General features: G+C 41.5%; 1 pseudogene; it reads left to right on the plus strand.

Moving 5' to 3' along the window:
• LOC115573888 (NACHT, LRR and PYD domains-containing protein 12-like) overlaps positions 1-19,985 on the plus strand; it is a 45,553-nt pseudogene extending 25,568 nt beyond the window's left edge.
• Positions 19,986-20,280: the final 295 nt, after the last annotated feature.

Consider the following 20,280-nt stretch of genomic DNA (forward strand, 5'->3'; position numbering starts at 1 on the left):
GCACTGCTAACATCTATTTTCAGGCTACAGCAGAAGCTAATTAGCTGCTCAGTTTCAGCACGTTAAACAGCTTAAAAATGTAGCCTGCTTCATTACAATACGTCCATTTAGCTGACGTTTGTATCCAAAGTGACTGAAAATAACTGATGGAACCATGTGGATACAAAATGAGTAGATCAAATGTATCAATTATGTTAAAATGGTTCAAGTGCTACAATTAGAAGCAATAAGAGATCCAGAGACAGATTGTTTTTATGGATCAAGGTGCCGTCTGAACGGGAGAGTTTTCAGTCTGAACAGGAGAGTTTTCAGTCTGAACAGAGTTTTCAGTCTGAAGTTGTGTCGAGTTTCTTCTGTTCTGATGTCACTGGGGGTTTGTGTCACTATTGTGGATCCAGGACTTCAACCAGTCTGGATTTGGTTGAGCAGTAGCTGGTCCTCCCTTGTAGTGAGGGAATAACAAGCAGTTAGCAGCAGCAGAGTGTAGTGGACGGGCTGAGGTGCAGGTGCTGGTCATTTACAGGGGCCAACCTGAGATGTCGTCCCTCAAGCAAAGCAGTTCAGTTCAAGAAACAGTGCTGTGCATCGAAGTGAGCCCAACTAAATCTAGTTGGTACTGCCCCACCTCCAGCACCAGCACCTGTTCCTTCCCCCATGAGAGGAGACATTCCCTGTCCTGAGGACCAGTCTGATGCCAGGAATCAGTTCACCTTCCTTCTTTTGCATGAAACTGGCACACACCCGACCCCAACGCCTGTCCCTGCTGGTAGTCAGCCCACAGGGTGGCGTCTCCATGTAGTCAAAGACCAGCCACCAGATATTTACCAGTAGGGCTGTAACGATACTCGTATCGAAGCTGAAATTGCAACACTCAGATCCATGAACCTGTCTCGCGCTGTGAGAAGGCAGAATCTCGACACAACTTCCAGTCCAGTTCCAGCCCTATGAGCTGTAACCACCTTAACACCGCAGCGGTTGTTCGCCAATTCTCCGCCATTGTTCGTTCACACAGAGCAAAACATCGCTGTAAAGACGAACTGCTGCGTAATTCACACAAAGCCAGCACTGCGGCTCCTAAAGAGACGTGAAGGTACACGTCATGATGATGACGCGTGTGTGTTTCCAAGGGGTTTCCCGGTGTCTCCCCTGTCAATCAAAACCCGACGGAGGCTGTCTTCCGGGGTAAAGTTCACTGAAGTCTCGGTCCGGAGGGCTGACCGTCGCGGAGATTTTTTTTCATCATAAACGTTTATGTTTTTTTTTCCGGTGACAGATGCCTTTTATCGGGCAGAAATGTGACGAGTCGGTAGGAAGGGCGGGAGGAAGGACGCTTCTCCACGTACAGCTGCGGTATTTTTCCTTGTTGCCAAAGACAGTTACAGTTACTACGTTACCTTAGTTTGGTTCTGTAACGTTGTTTTGTGGGACATTTCTCTGTATTAAGTTGAGTGAGGGATCTGTGCAGTTAACAGACCATCAGATAGACACGCCCTCCACAATACTGCACCTCTGATACTATCAGACAAGTATAAGTTATTGATATGTTACATCAAGGTTTGTATCAAACCGTGGGTCAAAAATCGTGATACAAACCGAATCATGAGTTTGGTGTATCGTTACAGCCCTATTCACCAGCAACCTCCACTCCCAGGTTTAGCTCCAGAAAGGTGCCCTGATTTCTCTTTCCTGGTTCAGGTGCTGCAGCACCTTTGTGGCTGATTCATAGAGGTTCTTTGAATCCCTCTCAGTCTGGCCCCTCCTCTGGGGCTAATTAGCTTTGTGAGACCCTGCCAGGGGCTAATGCCCCCGACAACAGAGCTCCAAGGATCACAGGGACACACAAACCTCTCCACAACGTTAAGGTGGAAAGACAGAAAAAGGAAACAACAAACAACTTCTTATACTGATGGTTTTTAATTTGTAATAAAAAGATCATTGACTGCTAATTGTCAAATTGTATTTTCTCCCAGTTTTTTCTCTTCTTTCAGTGAATGTTGGTCTGCAGGAGGTTTTAGATGAACATAAGATCAGTCTGAGGAGGAGATGTGAACGTGTGACTGAAGGAAGTGATGAAACAGGAAGTGATGAAACAGGAAGTGGTACCCTCCTTAACAGGATCTACACTGAGGTCTACATCACAGAGGGACAGAGTGATGAGGTTAATACCCAACATGAGGTGAGGCAGCTTGAGACAGTTTCCAAGAAGAAGACCTTCAGTGAAACTCCAATCAGGTGCTGCGACATCTTTAAAGCCTCACCTGACCAACAGAGACGCATCAGAGTCGTTCTGACCAACGGCGTCGCTGGAGTTGGAAAAACCTTCTCGGTGCAGAAGTTCACTCTGGACTGGGCAGAGGGCTCCGAAAACCAAGATGTCAGTCTGCTGGTTCTGCTGTCGTTCAGGGAGCTGAACCTGATCAGAGATGAGCAGTACAGTCTTCTCAGGCTGCTCCATGTTTTCCATCCAACATTACAGAAGGTGACAGCAGAGAAGCTCGCTGTCTGTAAACTTCTCTTCATCTTTGACGGCCTGGATGAAAGCAGACTTTCACTGGATTTCAACAACCATGAGGTCGTGTCTGATGTCACACAGAAGTCATCAGTCAGCGTGCTGATGACAAACCTCATCCAGGGGAAGCTGCTTCCCTCGGCTCTCGTCTGGATAACTTCCAGACCTGCAGCAGCCAATCAGATCCCTGCTTTGTGTTTTGACAGGGTAACAGAAATGCGAGGCTTCACTGACGTCCAGAAGGAGGAGTACTTCAGGAGGAGGTTCAGTGATGAAGATCTGTCCAGCAGAATCATCTCACACATCAAGACCTCCAGGAGCCTCCACATCATGTGTCTGATCCCAGTCTTCTGCTGGATCACTGCTACAGTTCTGGACCACATGTTGACTACAGACCAGAGAGGAGAGCTGCCCAAGACCCTGACTGACATGTACTCACACTTTCTGCTGGTTCAAACAAAGAGGAAGAAGCAGAAGTACGATGAGGGACGTGAGACGAGTCCACAGGAGCTGACGGAGGCTGACAGGGAAGTTCTTCTGAAGCTGGGGAGGCTGTCGTTTGAACATCTGGAGACAGGAAACATCATGTTCTACCAAGAAGACCTGGAGCGCTGTGGTCTTAATGTCACAGAGGCCTCGGTGTACTCAGGAGTTTGTACAGAGATCTTCAGAAGAGAGAGTGTGATCTTCCAGAAAACAGTCTACTGCTTTGTTCATCTGAGCGTTCAGGAGTTTCTGGCTGCAGTCTACATGTTCCACTGTTTCACCAACAAGAACACAGAGGTGGTGAAGGACTTATTTGGGGACAAATATGTTGATTCAACCCTGGATAAGTTCCTGAGGAGCGCCATGGAGAAATCCCTCAAAAGTGAAACTGGTCACCTGGACCTGTTTGTTCGCTTCCTTCATGGCCTCTCTCTGCAGTCCAACCAGAGACTCTTAGCAGGCCTGCTGGGTCAGACAGACAACAGTCCAGATATCATCCAGAGAGCCATCAACAACCTGAAGAAGATGAACAGTGATGAGATCTCTCCTGACAGAAGCATCAACATCTTCCACTGTCTGACGGAGATGAACGACCACTCAGTCCATCAGGACATCCAAGAGTTCCTGAAGTCAGAGAACAGATCAAAGACGGAACTCTCTGTGATCCACTGCTCAGCTCTGGCCTACATGCTGCAGATGTCAGAGGAGGTTCTGGATGAGTTAGACCCACAGAAATACAAGACATCATGGCAGGGAAAACAGAGACTGATTCCAGCTGTGAGGAACTGTAGAAAGGCTCGGTAAGTTCAGATGTGATTAACATTAAAGATCCTGGTAAAGCTGAAGCCTTCAGTGTTAAAGACAAACACTTTACACACATGCATTATATAAAACCTCAACACCATACATGTTTTCCTGAACAAGTATGAAACCTGCTTATTGGATCAATTCTCATCACCAAGCTCAGAGATGAAATGACATGTAGTCGTTTACTTTCCAATACATTTACTTCAGCCAGGTGAACTCCACCTGAGACACATTATTACCCATCAAATGATAATAACTCAGTCTTTAGTACTAATTGTTGGACCTCATGCGACATCGCTCAAACAAACAGTAAGTTTACATGAAACTCGAGAAATAATAATTACTGGGTTAGTCTGACTATGATCGGATTTTTAATATGCATGTATACACTTTAGTCTGACAAAAATTGGACCGGGTCGGATTTCTGATAATCGTATTAAAACACCTAGATTATTCAGTTGATAGTCGCATTACTCGTGCATGTATACGTTCCATCAGATTGGATTCGGTTTTTGCGTTCTGTGCAGGCTCAAGGTTTTTTTCTCGAATTATCAGTACGCCATATACGAAATGTACAAAGATGTAGCTTCGTCTTGCTCTTCGTACGCCATCTTTCTCGAATGCCGAGGCAGAGTTTGATGTTGCTGGTGACGTAATGAGGTCAGCTCTATTACCACTAGTTGAAACGGGTACAGTGACACCTATCGTACTGGGGTATGACATGCTTTGGCCAATAATTCGATTTTCTCACTGGCATGTATACTCGGACTGTTAGCAGAGTTTTTTTTACCACAGCTTAACGTTACATCACACTGCACACGTTTGCTCTCTTTGTGTGAACAACCCGCAATCACGGCACACACAGGTTTTATTCTGTACAGCTGCAGGTAATCAACAGAACCGGTGGGTCACATGACCACATTACGTCATCAACATAAATCAGCGGTTGCCGCAAGAAAACAGAACTCATTCAAAAGGGGCACAATAATAAATTAATGAGAGCACATCTCTCAACACCCCCACTTGCTCACATTTAAGGAGGAATCTATTCTCTAATACACACTGTACTATTCATAAGAAAAACAAACATTTCATGTGCCAAACAAAAACATTTCAAACCTTGTCAGCTTCAGTTTAGTAGTAGACTTGGTTAGTATATCTGCAACCATATCATTTGTAGGACAGTATTCCAAGCTGATCTTGTCTCCATCTATCAGAGACCTAATGAAGTGGTATTTAATATCCACATGCTTACACCGTTGTCGATAGACAGGATTTCTGGCTAAGGCTATAGCGCCTTTATTGTCTTCATAGACATTACATTTGCACTTTTGACCATCAAACCATTCTAACAGCTGTTGTAAGGGTAAGCACTCTTACATAGTCGCAGCTAATGCCATATACTCGGCCTCACAGGTGGACAATGCGACTGTAAGCTGTTGTTTAGTTTTCCATGCAACCAATGGGCCGCTTCTGTTCAAGCTCATGCAGTACCCTGTCGTACTTTTTCGATCACTAGCAGCCCAATTAGCATCACTGTAAGCATGTATTAGGTTACCTTCTCTGTATTTTCTAAAACAGAGTTCTTTGTTTTGGGTCCCTTTTTAAATACCTTAAAGCATGCTTGACAGTTTTCCAGTTTGGCAAAATACTGAGACAGTTAGCTCACTACAAAGCTTAAATCTGGCCTTGTACAGGTTGCCATGTAAATTAAGCTACCAACTGCTTCCCTGTATTTTGTGACATCACTCATTTCTTCAGCATCATCACTGTAGTCAAGTTTTTGTTCACAGGGAGTAGCTCTCGGGTTAACAGTCGAGCATATGAAACCTTTCCAGTATTTTTTGTACACATTTGCATTGTGACATCTTAACACAATCACCACTTTGTTCGAAGTCAATACCCAGAAAATGAGTTAGTTTGCCAAGATCTTTCATTCTAAAATCGGACTTCAGCATTTCCTTAACACATTCCAATACATCATCATCACTGGCAGCAATAATCAAATCACCTACCCATATGATTATGTGTACTTTTTCTTTGTCAGTAATTTTGTTATAGACACAATGATCAGTTGGGTTTTGCACAAACTGCATCTCACACAAATAGTCATATCATGCAACATTTTGTTCCAGTTGTGCCTTGACTGTTTCAGTCCGTACAGAGATTTCTTCAGTTTACACACTAGTTTACCATTTCCCTTTGATTTAACTTCATAACCTTCAGGCTGTTCAATGTAGATTTCATGCTCGATTGGAGCATGTAAATAGGCAGTCTTTACATCCATCTGGTGAACAATCAGATCGTTCTGTGCTGCTTTCTGTGCAAGCACCTTAATGCTGGTCATGCTGGCTGTAGGAGAGAAAGTCTCGTCATAGTTCACACCCCTCTTTTGGCTATACCCTTTGGCAACATATCTTGCCTTGTATTTATCTGTTCCATCACTGTTCTTTTTCATTGCATAGACCCATTTACCCCCCACTACATCTTTGCCCTCAGGTAGAGTGGTCAGGGTAAAAGTGGCATTCTCCTCTAGTGACTGTATTTCCTCATCCATAGCATTAACCCATTTTTCAGCATTTACTGAAGTTACAGCTTCTTTGTATGTTTGAAGCACATTATACATAAGTCTAACAGTAGTCACCATTGGCCATGTCATCTTCAAAACCACAAATGTAATCACCATAGTAATCTGGCTTTCTCCTCTCTCTGTCAGGGTAGCGCCTTTCTATAGGTTCTCCCCCCTGTTCTTCTTCTATTCTTACTGTGTCAGTGTCACACTCCACTGTGTCATTTATTTGTGTCCACTTCTTGGCTTTCCGCCATCTGGGAGCCAAAAGGTGGGGTTTTTACAGATTGTCTTTTACTTTAGACTACAAGATCATCGTCCTCAGCATCCAGCATTTCTTAATCCATTCTAGATGTAAACTCCACAAGTCTGTGTTTTTGTATTTTCCTGTTGCTGGGGTAGGCTGGACTATTCTTATCATGGCCGACAAAAATGCCTCTCTCATCTAGAGTCTAACTTACCCTTCGGACGCTTGTAAGCATAACACACTTGTCCAAACCTCTGCATTCTGGCAATATTGGGCTGTCTGCCAGTTAACATGTAAAATAGGGTCTGTTTAGTGCAGTTGTTAAAGCACCTATTCCTCGCCACTGCAGCTGTCTGGACAGCGTAGGTCCACAATGTTTTTGGCAGTTCACTCTCTATCAGCATACACCGGGCCATCTCAAACAGGGTTCTCCAACTGCGCTCAGCAGTACCATTTTGGTGTGGAGAATATGGAGCCGAGGTCTCATTTCTAATACCACTCCTGTTCATTAATGCCTGAAACCCTCTGCCTGTGATCTCATGCATTTTATTTTGCCATAGGGAGCCACATCAGCTATAAACCTTTCAGTGCCTCAGACAGTGTCGCTTTTATTTCTCAAAAAATAGACAAACAGCACTGAAATAGTCATCTGTAAAGGATAGGGCATACCTATGTTCGCTATGAGACATTGGATCTATGGGACCAGCTAAATCTGTGTGCACCATGTCAAGTGGAGCGTTAGCCCTTATATCTGGCCCTCTGTTCCGAGTTTGAACAAACTTCCCTTGAGGGCAGACTTCACCAAATGGGATAGGGTTTTTACCCTCTTCCTTAATGTCCATCCCATCAACAACATTTCTTAGTTTCTTTATATCAGCATAATTGCAATGTCCTAGGATTTCATGATAACTCTGCAAATCAAGGCTTTTTTTTACAGTGATCATCACAGTCATTTTCTGATGTACATGTATGGGGAATTTGGTACCCTCTTTATGGAGCAGAACATTCTTCCTCTCACTGAAAATCACTGTGGCTCCGCTGGAGGTAGCAGCTTTCACCGAAAATATATCCTGGGGATACGTTGGGATGTACAGGGCGCTCCTCAGCGTTGTTCTGAAACACCGTCCTCTGCTGTCAAGTAGCCACACCTCTGCTCTTGGCCACTACATTGCACCTGGAGCCATCAGCCAGCTCCACACAATGTGTCCCAGCCTGGAAACCGCTGTCAAACTCCTTGTTTTAAAACATTGTTTTAATGTTCTGTTATCTGTAATCACAGATTTATTAGCTGTGGACTCTCAGAGAGTCACTGTGAAGTCGTGGCCTCAGCTCTGAAGTCCAACCCCTCCCATCTGACAGAGCTGGACCTGAGTCACAACATCTACCTGAAGGATTCAGGAGTGAAGCTTCTCTGTGCTGGACTGGAGAGTCCAAACTGTCGACTGGAGACTCTGAGGTCAGTTCATGTGTTTCTGTGTTGATCTATAAAATTTAAATCCATAACAGAAGATTTCAAGCAGGATCATTGTCTTTTAAACTTACATAATTTATTCTTTATTCAGATTCTGGGACTGTAGTTTGTCAGAGATCAGCTGTGCTTCTCTGGCTTCAGCTCTGAAGTCCAACTCCTCCCATCTGAGAGTGCTGGAGCTGAGTCACAACAAGCTGCAGGATTCAGGAGTGAAGCTTCTCTGTGCTGAACTGGAGAGTCCAAACTGTCGACTGGAGACTCTGAGGTCAGTTCATGTGTTTCTGTGTATCTATAAAATTGTATTAGTTTACATTTTTTGTACTCTCTCTTTTGCTTGACCACACATTCTCTACACACAGCACGTTAGATATTCATCACAACAAGAAAACTAGCTTTACTTGAGAAAGGCTGCAGGCAGCGAGACAGAAGATGCTGAAAAGGTAGAAAGTGAAATGTTACTTCAGAGCGTGGAGGACGAGACGACTCTGGCTGTTCCCACTGACCAATCAGTGGTATGCAGTGTGTTAACTCAACCTTTTATTCTCTATCAACATCTTCATCATTGATTTGCACTTTTCCTTCTTGCTTCTGAAAATAAAAACACAAACGTTGTGTTTTCTTCTCTGTCAGACAACAACAAACGTGTCTTTGTTCCAAACCTTTATGATGATATGTGACGTCTGGACTGACTGAAAAACTTCAGGATGAGTTTTATCTTAAAGCTCCTGTTGGTGAGAGAGTTGATTTTTGAGTCTTGTTCCCAACCCTGTCAAATTCTGATGCTTTGGGACAGCGGCCGACCCGACCTACAATCCCAAAGTGTCAGAATTTGACGATTTGGGAACGAGAGTCAAAATTCAACTGTCTTAATAACAGGAGCTTTAAATAGTAGAATCAAATGTTCAATCAGTTTCTGTGGGTTTTTATTTGGCTGCACAACATGAGTTTGTATAGATGGAGCATCTGGTGGAGCTGCAGAGTTTAAGAGGTGACATCACTACGACTTTATTGAAGAATAGAATCGAACAGAATAGAATGCTTTTATTCTCATTGCATTTAAGTACAACGAAATTGGAGAGCTGCTCCAGTAAGGTGCCTCATTAATCATAAAAACTCATTCCACACTTCATTCAATGCAAATACAAACACCCACACCAACACCTACACAGAGGTGTATCTCTTAGGCTACATGAATTCCTTTCATCCCTGTAAGCATTCATAAACATAAAAATAATAATAATGTAAAGTGCTGAGTGTCAGTCAGTGCAAACTGCATCATTAAAAAAGAAGTTTGGCTTCATTTAAAACAGTTATTGTGTTAGGAAAGAAGCTGTTCCTGAATCTAATTTTTAGAAATCAGTAGCGTATCCCTGAGGGCAAGAGTTCAAACAGTGAGTGACCAGGGTGAAAACAGTCCTTTATAATTTTGGTGGCTTTTGAGAGCAGTCTTGTTTTGGCGATTTCTTCAAAAGAGGGAAAACGACAGCCAACGATCTTCTGTGCTGTGTTGATGACTCTCTGTACTGACTTTTTGTCTGCTGCCGAGCATCCAGCGTACCACACAGTCACACAGTACATCAAGATGCTCTCTATAGTGGAGCGGTAGAAGAGTACCAACAGCTTCTCCGACAGGGTTTTTTTTTTTTAAGAAGTCTGAGAAAATGCAGGCGCTGTCGTGCTTTCTTCACCACCACCTTGATGTTGTCAGTCCATGTGAGCCGGTCCAAGATGAGGGTTCACAAAAATTCAAAGTTGTGAACCCTCTCAACAGAGTCCTCATTGATTTGCAGAGGGAGGGGGTCGGCCCCACGCTTCCTGAAGTCTATGATGAGCTCTTTAGTTTTTGCTGTGTTGAGAGTAAGATTGTTTTCTTTGCACCATGTGACCAGTCCGTGGACCTCTGCTCTGTAGGCCGACTCATCTCCTCCTGAGATAAGTCTGACTCGTTTGGTGTCGTTCGGCAAACTTTATTATTGTGTTGTTGGGATGGGAGGGGTTGCAATCATGGGTTTATAGTGAGTATAGCAGAGAACTCAACACACAGCCCTGAGGGGAGTCAGTGCTGAGAGTGAGGGTGGTAGAAGTGTGGGGGCGGAGTTTCACTGTTTGGGGCCTGTTGGTTAGAAAATCCATTATCCAGTGGCAGATGTGGGAGGAGAGTCCAAGGTCAGCTAGCTTCCTGTTGGGATGTCTGGAATGTGTTAAATAAGCAGCAGCACGTTGCCATTAATATTAATGAGAGCTCTGTTTCACTTTGTGTATCTGACAGTGTTGAACCTGCATCCTGTTGGGTTCAGGTGTTTGGAGTTTCATTCTCTAAACGTCTACATTCTAAACCTTCTTCAGCTCTGAACAGATTATTAAACACTGAATGATTTCAAGCAGGAACATTGTCTTTTAAACTTACATCATTTATTCTGTATTCAGATTGTTGAGCTGCAGTTTGGCAGAGATCAGCTGTGCTTCTCTGGCCTCAGCTCTGAAGTCCAACCCCTCCCATCTGAGAGAGCTGGACCTGAGTCAGAACGAGCTGCAGGATTCAGGAGTGAAGCTTCTCTCTGCTGGACTGGAGAGTCCAAACTGTCGACTGGAGACTCTGAGGTCAGACATCGTTTTTTCCTTCTGTGCTCAGATTAATATGATGTGAAAGTTGTGTTGACAATAAACTGCAGACATCAGGCTGATATTATACTGATCCACACTGAGCATCTTAATGCTAAAGTCTGTTTTCTTCTTCTGTGGTTTAGTCCATTGACTGTGGCAGAGCAATTTTGAGCTGCACATTTAAAACCTTCATATAACAACATGAATAATTCACTCGTAACATCCTCAACTATTGATTTTCATCTTAGATTCCAAATCGTGACTTTTAAAATGAATTTTTAAAGTAATAAGAAAGATACATACTACAATGAAAAGTTAAAGAATCTCTATTTCAGACAATAACAAACATATTCAGAATTGTCTTTTTACAACATTTTAATGAAGCTTTGTGATGTTTATACTGACTGAATATTTAAATTGTCAAGTTACAACATGTATCCTTTATTCAGATTGGAGAGCTGCAGTTTGGCAGAGATCAGCTGTGCTTCTCTGGCCTCAGCTCTGAAGTCCAACCCCTCCCATCTGAGAGAGCTGCAGTTGAGTCAGAACAAGCTGCAGGATTCAGGAGTGAAGCTTCTCTGTGCTGGACTGGAGAGTCCAAACTGTCGACTGGAGACTCTGAGGTCAGTTCATGTGTTTCTGTGTCGATCTATGAAATATAATTTATTTACATGTTTCGCTCCCTCTCTTTTGCTCGACCACACATTCTCTACACACAGCACACACGTGTGGTTGTTCATCACAACAAGGAAACTAGCTTTACTTGAGAAAGGCTGCAGGCAGCGAGACAGAAGATGCTGAAAAGGTAGAAAGTGAAATGTTACGTCAGAGCATGGAGGACGAGACGACTCTAGCTGTTCCCACTGACCAATCAGTGGTCTGCAGTGTGTTAACTCCACCTTTTAGCATGGGATCAGTGAGCATCAGTGAAGCTAAAAGTGTTCATAGCTGTTTCAGACAGCCAAAGGTGGAGCCAAGAGCTGCTGGAGGCTCAACAATGGTTTAAATATGGAGGTAACTTCTCACATGTTCTCTCCTGGAAGACATTGGTCGTGTTTCACTCAGTTCATATTTCAAAGTGACAGAAATAGTTGTGTAACAAATGAAAAAAGAGCTGAGAGAGAAGTTGAAACCTGGGCTCTATCTCACCTCCACTCAGCTCACCAATCACAGAGTGAGGAAGGTGTTAATGTTTGTGTGTCAGGTTTGTAAAGTGACACAAATTGTTGGACACAGACCCCCTAATGTGACATCAGAAAGGTGTGGCCCCCTGCAGAGATTTAAATCTCTGAGAAGTAAGTGTTGAATCTTTGAAAAAAGGAGGTTTGATGATGTTTAAGTCACGTTGGACAAAATACACATGAGTGTAATGTAATCTCTGATTCAACACACTGCACGTGTTGAATGTGTGAAACTCTGAAGACAAACTTTGATAACAATGAAAATATTACACTGCTGATGAATTATAAGTGTGACACAATTATTTCACACATACTGTTGTTGTTCTCACATGTTTAAATCCATTTGAATATTTATTTTAAAGCGTGGTTAATACTTTGAAAACATTATTCCAAACTGTTTAAATGTTAGTGTTGATGTCATCAGTTCTGAAGGGGATTTGACCTCATAGATTCTGTCCTGATTCACACTGAGCATCTTGTTCTGCTTCATATTTAAAACATATCTAATATAACATCAAAACTTCAACATTGTTTTATTCTCTATCAACCTCTTCATCATTGATTTGCACTTTTCCTTCGTGCTTCTGAAAATAAAAACACAAACGTTGTGTTTTCTTCTCTGTCAGACAACAACAAACATGTGTTTGTTCCAAACCTTTATGATGATAGGTGACGTCTGTACTGACTGAAAAACTTCAACTCACGATGACTTTTATCTTAAAACTCCTGTTGGTGAGAGAGTTTATTTTTCCTTCTTGTTCCCAACCCGTCAAATTCTGATGCTTTGGGATGGCGCCGACCCGACCTACAATCCCAAATTGTCAGTATATGACGAGTCGGGAACGAGACTCAAAATTCAACTGTGTTAATAACAGGATCAAATGTTCAATCAGTTTCTGTGGGTTTTTATTTGGCTGCACAACATGAGTTTGTGTAGATGGAGCCTCTGGTGGAGCTGCAGAGTTTAAGAGGTGACATCACTACGTCTTTATTGAAGCAGCAGCATGTTGTCATTAATATTAATGAGAGCTCTGTTTCACTTTGTGTATCTGACAGTGTTGAACCTGCATCCTGTTGGGTTCAGGTGTTTGGAGTTTCATTCTCTAAACGTCTACATTCTAAACCTTCTTCAGCTCTGAACACATTATTAAACACTGAATGATTTCAAGCAGGAACATTGTCTTTTAAACTTACATTCAGATTCTTTATTCAGATTGATTGACTGCAGTTTGTCAGAGATCAGCTGTGCTCCTCTGGCCTCAGCTCTGAAGTCCAACTCCTCCCATCTGAGAGAGCTGGAGCTGAGTAAGAACAAGCTGCAGGATTCAGGAGTGAAGCTTCTCTGTGATGGACTGGAGAATCCAAACTGTCGACTGGAGACTCTGGGGTCAGTTCATGTGTTTCTGTGTATCTATACACTTTTAAAAAATGTTTTGTATTATTTTAATTTTGTTCTCTCTCTTTTGCTCGACCACACATCCTCTACACACAGCACACACGTGTTGCTGTTCATCACAACAAGGAATCTAGCTTTACTTGAGAAATACAGTTGTGCATCTATGGTGTGCGGTCGACACAATACACATCTGGATACACTGTCAACGATTCGATGCATTACAGATACAGATGCAGCAACTTCCAATGTGATATACGATTCACACCTCAATGACGATGCAGTGTGATTCAACACATTGTGAATCAACACAATGTGATTCAACACAATGTGAATCAACACAGTGTGATTCAAGACAGAGCAATTTGATGTGACACGATGGGATTGGACAATGCAAACAAATGACGCTACGCAATTCAATGAGTTTGATTATTTATTTATGGACTAAAATTAAGATAGTTAACAAACTGGCCATTTTTCACAAATCCTGTAAAGTGTTCTCTGTTTCAAGTTTACAGTACAGTGCACTTTGAATATACCTGGCTCACTGAATTAAGGATTAAAACATTTAAAGCAACCTGTAAGCTAACTCACCAGTGAGTAGCACAGACCAATTTTTATATCATGATCAATAACAATAAATGAACCTTTCGCAAAGAGGTCTTCTGTAACTGCTCATACATAGAAAATAAACTAGTATTAGCGGTCACATGCTGCTGTAAACAAACATCAACCTCACTGTCACAATAACAGTCAGGACAGTAAGAACTATGTAAGGCTTGATATCTTTACAAATAAAAAATGCTGTAGCCTTAGTTACTGTCGTTGAACGAGTGGAGCTGTCAGCTAGCGGGGCATGGCGGGTTAGGGCTAGGGTTACTTTGCTCACCACTCTTGGGGGTAGTAACACTGGCTGTTGATGAATCTGAAGCCGAGACGGGGGATGCCAGTTCACTGACAGACGTTGAACAGATTATTAATCACTGAATCATTTCAAGCAGGAACATTGTCTTTTAAACTTAGATAATTTATTCTTTATTCAGATTAATGAGATGCAGTTTGGCAGAGATCAGCTGTGCTTCTCTGGCCTCAGCTCTGAAGTCGAACTCCTCCCATCTGAGAGAGCTGGAGCTGAGTCACAACAAGCTGCAGGATTCAGGAGTGAAGCTTCTCTCTGCTGGACTGGAGAGTCCAAACTGTCAACTGGAGACTCTGGGGTCAGACACCTTTTTTTCCTTCTGTGCTCAGATTAATATGATGTGAAAGTTGTGTTGACACTAACCTGCAGACATCAGGCTGATATTATACTGATCCACACTGAGTATCTTAATGCTAAAGTCTGTTTTCTTCTTCTGTGGTTTAGTCCATTGACTGTGGCAGAGCAATTTTGAGCTGCACATTTAAAACCTTCATATAACAATATGAATAATTCACTCTGAACTTCCTCAACTTTTGATCTTCATCTTAGATTCCAAATCATGTTTTTTAAATGTTTTTTAAAGTGAGGAGAAAAATACATACTACAATGAGAAGTTAAATAATCTCTATTTTAACTATCAGACAATAATAAATATATTCAGAATTCTGTTTTTACATCATTTTAATGAAGCTTTGTGACGTTTATACTAACTGAATATTTAAGTTGTGAAGTTACATCATTTATTCTTTATTCAGATTGGAGAGATGCAGTTTGTCAGAGATCAGCTGTGCTTCTCTGGCCTCAGCTCTGAAGTCCAACCCCTCCCATCTGATAGAGCTGGACCTGAGTTACAACAATCTGCAGGATTCAGGAGTGAAGCTGCTGTCTGAACTTGTGGAGAGTCCAAACTATCGACTGGAGACTCTGAGGTCAGTAAAGAGTTGGAGTCAGTCTGTGCTGGTTTCAGCAGTATTGTAATGAACACAGTCAGTATCAAAGTAAAGATCCAGCATTTCCTGCTTTCCTCAGTGAAGCTGTGAGAGGAGAAGGGTGACAGGCTTCAGGATTGGACAGTCAGCCAACCAGATGAGCCAGGAGCTTGTTGTGATCGTGTGTTTGAGTTTGTTCATGTCTACAGGAAGTAAAACTGGATCACAGCTGACAGCATCACAGGATGTGTAGAGGCAGTGGTCCTCATCCATCAACCTGTTGTAGCATCAAATCTTTGTTCTCTCATTTCAACACTAAACAGCTGATCAGTCCATCTGTGTCACAGCTCTCAGGTCTACGGTGGCCCTGAAGGTCAAAACACAACAACATTCCGCAAAACATCAAACTGTCCAAAAACAAACAATACGCCGTCCCACCTTTTCCATAATCTGAAGTCTTGTTGTGTTTGGACCTTTAGGGCCACCGTACAGATCAGTCTGACCGAAGCCTGCACATCACTGACTCTTTTTTCAGACAACCATGGTTACATTTAGTAACCATGTGGTCTTCTCACAGACCAGAACCTCTGCTGAAGTCCAGTAGGGCTGCAACTAACAATTTTTTTGGTTGTCGTCTAATCTCTCGATTATTTTTTCGATTACTCACAATTATTAATACTTATACTAATTATTACAGTTTTTCATTAATTACATGTCTTACAAATGGCGGTGAGGCGAGGCGAGGCAATGCACCTGTCTCTTTAAGGCGCGTGCCCCTTATCTTACCTTACAGATAGTACCTTACAGATAATATTAGCATATTATGTCACATAATATGCTAATATTATCTGTCAATATGATGTAACCGACCTGTATAAAGCATGTAAAGCAGAGGAATTAAGACATTCTATAATGAGGGGTACATTTCAACCAAAAAGTCAAAATAACAGTATGATTTTTTGATAAATAAACTAGATGTTTCCATAATATACACAATTGGCAAGCTTAAATTAACTTAATGAAGCATATTTAAAAATGTAACTTAAGCTCATTGATTGGATACACATTTCACTGCTCTTTTACAGAAGCAAGGTATGTAGTCTATTGTATTTATAGGTGTTTTATACACTGTATAACTACACTATATGAAAATGGTGTTTGGAAACAATTTATGCTGTGAAATTGACCAAGAGAATGTAATGTATTTACAGAAACTCTTTGAAAATGTGAAAATGAACTACATAAACCTGAGAAGAGGTAAAAAGATATGCATTGTGCTTATGTGACTGTTGTTATACATACATATACATATACAATGTTAAACAAATCATACAGAGAGGCAATCTGGAAAGGAAACAAGACAAACTGTGTCCTCATTCCCCTGCTTTACCTGCTTATATCGGTCACATTATTGTTACCGTGGCCTCCCAGTCCTGGGATCTTTTTGTGCTCCATCTTCTTGATGTTACTGTCAGCTAGGATTGGCAAATCTATCTCAACTCTTCTCTTCTGCTCCTAGTCAACCAGTCAATGTCTGCTGGCAGATGGTCAGCTGAATTCTCAAGTTGTATCCATGGCCATATATGCTTGGGATGTTATGACTGTAAAGAGACCTACTCATGAATCCAAGTTTCAGAATTACACAGTGTTGGAGGAAATACTGATCTTTTACTTAACAAAAAGGGCGAACTATCCTTATTATGCTTGTACTCTGTTAAGGATTTTGACACAGGATTACTCAAACAGTACACAGTAAAAGTACTTTATATCATGCATGCATGTAGTCTAGGAAGTACTAAGTTCAGTGGTATATGAATCATGGACTACTTACGGAAAATAAGCGTTTTATTCCACGTCAAAGTTGGGTGAAATGTACTTAATCTTTTCCTCTGTTAAGGATTTTGACACAGGATTACTCAAAAAGTACACCGTAAAAGTACCTCATATTGTGCATGCAAGTAGTCTAGGAAGTACTAAGTTCAGCAGTATATGAATCATAGACTACTTATGGAAAATAAGCTTTTCATTCCACGTCAAAGTTGGGTGAAATATCCTTAAAGGTCCCATATCATAAAAAACACGTTTTGATTCTGGGTCAAACTGGTTTGTTTGAACGAAAAAATCTCTGCGAACCATAGTGTTACATCCACCGTCAACATTAGCGCATGCTACCCTAAGCATAAGGGGCTTCCTCTCCCTGAGAGTGACGTAGCAGGCAAGGCTCCCCAAGTAGGCGTTGACAGACGCAGCTCATTAGCATTTAAAGGTGCAGGCACAGAAACAGAGTGCTCTGAATACAGCTCAGCAGAGCGACTTTTAGACAGCTGGAATTCAGGACCACAGATGTGTTTGGGGCAATACATATCAAATACAGAGTTGTTGGACCTCTGACAGCTGTGTAAAATTGATGAAAAACAGTATAATATGGGACCTTTAAGTTTTTTCTGTCGTCCTTTACTTTAAAATCCGGACGCATACCTTCGTGATACCTTCAGTTTATTACCGGGAATAATTACTGTAAAAGTATCGTAATTTTCACGGGTCTGACTGTGAGACTGCAGTCTGCCCCACTGTCACTACCAGCAGCTCTTCAGAGCGGTTTCATTATGATTACCGTAAATGTTAGTAGATTCGCGCACTAGAAAACAACGTGCGGCTGATTTGACCAAGCAAACGCGAACCACGGCTGGCTTGACCGCAGTAATCCACTGGGCTGTGTGAGAAGATAGACTCAGGATCTGCATGACCGCTGCGGGCAACAGTTGGCCTGTGGACTGTTGTTTGACCACTAACGACGTTACTTATTATAACATAACATAGCACTAGCACATAGCAAGCCTCTGTACTTAGGTGAAATAAACAATTCATTCAGTGTGCAGGGCCATCGGCTAACGTTATCAGCTAGCCTGCCTGACAATATGACGGCGTTAGATATCTAACAACATCACACAAATTAGTCAACGTGAACTAAGTTGGAGAGCTTTATGTTTAATCGAAATATCAAACAGAGTAGGCTAATAACATGACACCAATCATTTTAATGCTGTAGTTAACAACAACTCCACCACTGCTCCCTGGCTTCCTGGCGGCCATGACTTGCTTGTCAGAAAGATGTCGTTGGTGTAGACACTTGTCACTCAAACATGTCTGACCAATGGGGAAGCACCCGCCCATTGCAGGATGTTTGTGTCAAAATAATTCATAAAAAAAAATAATCACTTCAAATCGAAAAAAAATTAAATCTAATGATTTTTTTTTTTTTCTTAGGGGGGGATTCAATTTTATCTTTGCATTTCAACAGTTTTTTCTTTGATTGAAAATATAAATATGCAATTTTTTGAGTCTCAAATATTTTTTTGCATTCAAACACTTTTTTTCTTTGACTGAAAAGGTTTTTTTTATTGAAAATATATATTTTGATTGAAGCAAACTTTTTTTTGATTGAATGATAAAAACACAAATCTACCTTCATACTAAAGTGATTTGCTACAGCTCAAATCTTAAAAAAAAAAAATTATAAAAATTAACAACAATAATAAATATGACGCGTCAACGCAAAACATTTGCATCGACACATTTTTATTGTCCATGTAATCGATTACGTCGATGAATCGTTGCAGCCCTAGTCTGAACAGGACTGAAGTCCTGCTGGTCTTTATATCTTTATATCACTGACTGACAGCTGATGGAGGGAGTCTCTGTAAACACTGATGTATCACTTCTGCTGTCTCTCTGCTTCTCTCATCAGGTGGGACTGATCTCTGTCAGAGTGATGAAAGGTGGAGGTGTTGAGAGGATCAGCTGTGTCCTGATGATCCAGAGAGGTTGAAGCAGCACCATCAGCTGCTGGCTGGAGAGGCTCTGACTGGGCGGAGAGGAGAGCTTCATCCAGCAGTGACTGACAGACCAATCACAACACATGGAGATTACTGTCAGTGCTGCAGTGTGAACTGCTCTGAAATCAGCTCCACTGTCCAGTCCAGCATCATCCCTGTGTTCCTCTGGATGTGACAGAGTGTCATCAGTGTATCTGGACTGCTCTGCTGCATCTGCCAAGGAGCCGTCACATTAGGAGCAGACAAAATAATGACTTAATTACACGTTAAGAGAGACTTGATGTTCTCTGCAGTTATGGCGAAAAATATGTGCAGATATCAGCGTCGCCTAAAAGGCAAAAATCCAATATTGTTCATCCGTTGTGTAAATCTACAGTCATTTAAAGTGTCCACAGGTTAAACTAGTGTGAACTAGAGTAAAGTCTCTGCTTTCCTCTGGGACCTTATTTTCCTCTGAGGACCAAAAGTTTGTATTATGACCTCATTAATATTATAAATAATATAATTCTTCTATAAAACTACTTAAATTGTGTTGTTGTACTGTACAGACAAACAGTATTACATCATATTAATTCTGTGTCATAATAACAGAGAATAAATGTTATAATGACATTAAAATGTCTTTATTTTTACATTAAACCCAATTATAATGATGTATCATCACTTTGTCATTTTAAAGTCAAATTAACAGTTAACAATGACAATATGTCATGTTAACATAAAACATGTTATATTCTAACATTATTTTTAGTTCATTAAAATATCAAAACATACGATAAGTGCACATGTTTTTAATTGGCCTTAAACTAATTAAGCTGTGTACAAACTTTAGTGACAGAAACTCAAAAATCAAAAAGTTGTTGACTTATAAATATAAAAAGAGGATACAAGGATCGACTGTACATGTCATCTTGACAGTTTTAATCTTTTTGTGGATGGTAGAAAGTTTGTGTCATGATGGGTTTGGGTTTACAGTGTGGTACTGATCCAGTAAAGGCGACTGTGCTCACAATAAAACTGCACCTTATGTTCCACTTGCCTTGACTCCTCCATACCTCAGCATTTTATTATTATTCTTTATTCTTACACCTGAACAAAACAAACACACACTCACGCGCTGCCTTCATTCAAACCTTCGGACTCAAAGCTTTTCTAACAATCTGTTCAGATTAGAAAGAATAAAGCTGTGAGAAGCTCTTTAACAGCCCCCCTCCTGTCCTCTGTGAGCCCTCGTGTGACTTTAGCTGGATGTTAAACTCCATTAATAAAAGGCTTACAGGTCCCTCAACCTAAAAACACACACAGGAACACAAACATCCATTAGGACGT

This window comes from Sparus aurata, chromosome 22 (assembly GCF_900880675.1).
Source record: "Sparus aurata chromosome 22, fSpaAur1.1, whole genome shotgun sequence".
NCBI classification, from domain to species: Eukaryota; Metazoa; Chordata; class Actinopteri; order Spariformes; family Sparidae; genus Sparus; species Sparus aurata.